Source organism: Dipodomys ordii, unplaced genomic scaffold (genome assembly GCF_000151885.1).
Source record: "Dipodomys ordii isolate 6190 unplaced genomic scaffold, Dord_2.0 Scaffold1469, whole genome shotgun sequence".
In the NCBI taxonomy this organism is placed as follows: domain Eukaryota; kingdom Metazoa; phylum Chordata; class Mammalia; order Rodentia; family Heteromyidae; genus Dipodomys; species Dipodomys ordii.
The window spans coordinates 10,198-12,585 of NW_012268685.1; the positions used below are offsets into that span (position 1 = coordinate 10,198).

The following is a 2,388-nucleotide window of genomic DNA, read 5'->3' on the forward strand; positions in this document are numbered from 1 at the left end:
AGCACCACATAAGCAAAAAGAAAAAAGCCGGAAGTGGTGCTGTGGCTCAAGTGGTAGAGTGCTAGCCTTGAGCGGAATTGCTGAGGGACAGCGTCCAGGCCCAGAGTTCAGGGCCCACGACCGGACTCCCCCCCCAAAAAAAAAATAACTCTTTGTATATTGAGGTTTGAAGTTTGAAACACTAATGAAGTGTTTGCTTCATGTTAATAGCTTTTGGATCTACTGACATGTTTGAATATATGTTGGTTTCTATATTTAACTTGCTCATTTTCTTATATTTATTTATTTATTTTTTAGGAAAAATACCTAGAAGCAATTAAAATATTTTCAGGTCCTTTAAAAGGCATAGACCTGGGTATGTATCTGGTACTTCTTTCTTATTTAGGCCCTGCTTTTCCTATTAAGAACTATTAGAGGCTAGCTTAAATCAAAGCTTAATCAAATGCTTCATTGATGTGAAATGAAAAATTCTGGTTTTATTGACCAATTCCTACTGTAATTCTGGACCAGTTCAGTTGCTGAGTTTGACGGTTTGGGAAGTTTCATTTGCACACATTTGCTACTGTGTTTCTCCTGACTTGTGCATTCCCCCTGACTTGCACATTTCTCTTGACGTGCACCTTTCTCCTGACTGGCACATTCTTCCTGACTGGCGTTTTTTCTTTTAGCTGTGCGACCACACACCGCCCCGGAATACAAGGATGAGACCATGACTGTTCACCAGGTCCCCATACACAGTGAGTGTGCATGCCAGATTGCCGGAGCGGCAGCTGTCGGTGAACCAGGAACCACTGTGGAAACTGGCCGGGGGTGTCCTGGTCTTTGTTCTGACCACAGTTAGGACATTTAGTTGTGAAACTCAGATGTGGTTCCTGCCCTTCAGGAGCTGATCCTCTTGGGAACAGACATGTTGAACTTAAGTATAATGGTAGTGATTGAGTTTTGGTATGTATTCAAGGGTTAGTAGGAAATATATTGCAGTCAGATTTCAATATTGGTTGCTTTGGGTTTGTTAGCCACAGAGGAAGTACCTAAGTACTGTATTTTTAGTGTGTGTGTGTGTGTGTGTGTGTGAGTGTGTGAGAGAGAGAGAGAGAGAGAGAGTGGGTGTGTGAGTTGTGGGGCTTGAATTTGGGGCCTGGGCACTGTCCTGAACTTTTTTGCTCAAGGAGTGGTCTAGTACTTTAAGCCACAGCACCACTTTTGGTTCTATGGTGGTTAATTGGACGTATGAGTCTCATGGACTTTCCTGCTCTGGCTGGCTTTGAACTGTTATCCTCAGATCTCAGCCTCCTGAGTAGCTAGGATTACAGGTATGAACCTGTATCCAGCTATTTTTGGAGGTTTTATTTTTGTGCCATACGGGAACTTGAACTCAAGGTCTGAACTTGAACTCAAGTGTCATCTTATCCATTAAGGGCTGGTAGACTGTCATTTGAGCCATAGCTCCACTTTTGGCTTTTTGCAAGCATGGATCCTGTATGGAGCTTGAGCTTCTCAGAGCTGCAAAAGGTCTTTCCCTGACTTTGTGATTTAACTAGCTGCAGAATTAGGCTTCTATGGAGATGGGTACCCTTTGGACCTATGTCTTTAAATAAATCTCCCACAGCCTGCTTGCTTTTTGTTTAGTAGACACTGTTGACTCCTTGTTGTGGGCAAGGCTCTGAACTAAGCAGAAGCATAAAGATGATTAAGATGTAACTACACCCAGTGAGTGGGTGGGTTGGTAACTAGTTTACCACTGTAGTAAAAGGATGGCTGATTTGTTTAGTGCTGCCAACCCTGGGGCCAGGTTGTGCGCAGATGTGTGGTGTGTAATCTTATGGTTGCCTGTGCTGCCCAGGTGAGCAGAGATGTGCAGAAGACCCTATATCACAGAGTCCAGAAAGACGTCTCAGCAGGGACAGCCCCAATCGATCTCCAGACTCTGCAGCAACCAAACACGAACAGCACCTTCCAGATGGCAATGGTATAAATAAATGCGCTTTCTTAGTGCTTTCTGCCTCTTCTCAGATTAATTTATCTTTCAATAAAAAATAATAACAGTGCATATTTGGGGTACAATGAGATGTAGTGGTCTATGTAGAAAGACTCAAAGATTGTTATAGTTGTCACCTCACTAACTTACTATATTTGGGGGTAAAATGTTAAAAAATCAATTTTTAAGCCTGGCTACCCAAGGGGCTGAAATCTGAGGATCAAAATTTGAAGCCAGTCCAGGCTGACAAATCCATGAGACTCCTATCTCAAGTTAATGAGCAGAAAGCCAGAAGTATAGCTGTGGTCAAATGGTAGAGTACCAGGCTTCAGGGAAAAAGTGCAGCAGGAGCTCCAGTCCTTAAGAACCAGCAGCTAATAAATAAATAAATAATCTTTTTTTTTTTTTTT

General features: G+C 42.6%; 1 long non-coding RNA gene across 1 annotated transcript; it reads left to right on the plus strand.

Moving 5' to 3' along the window:
* Positions 1–296: 296 nt before the first annotated feature.
* On the plus strand, positions 297–1,965 carry LOC106001975. Its single transcript, XR_001175877.1, has 3 exons — positions 297–355; positions 669–737; positions 1,844–1,965. It is a non-coding gene; the product is annotated as an uncharacterized LOC106001975 (long non-coding RNA).
* Positions 1,966–2,388: the final 423 nt, after the last annotated feature.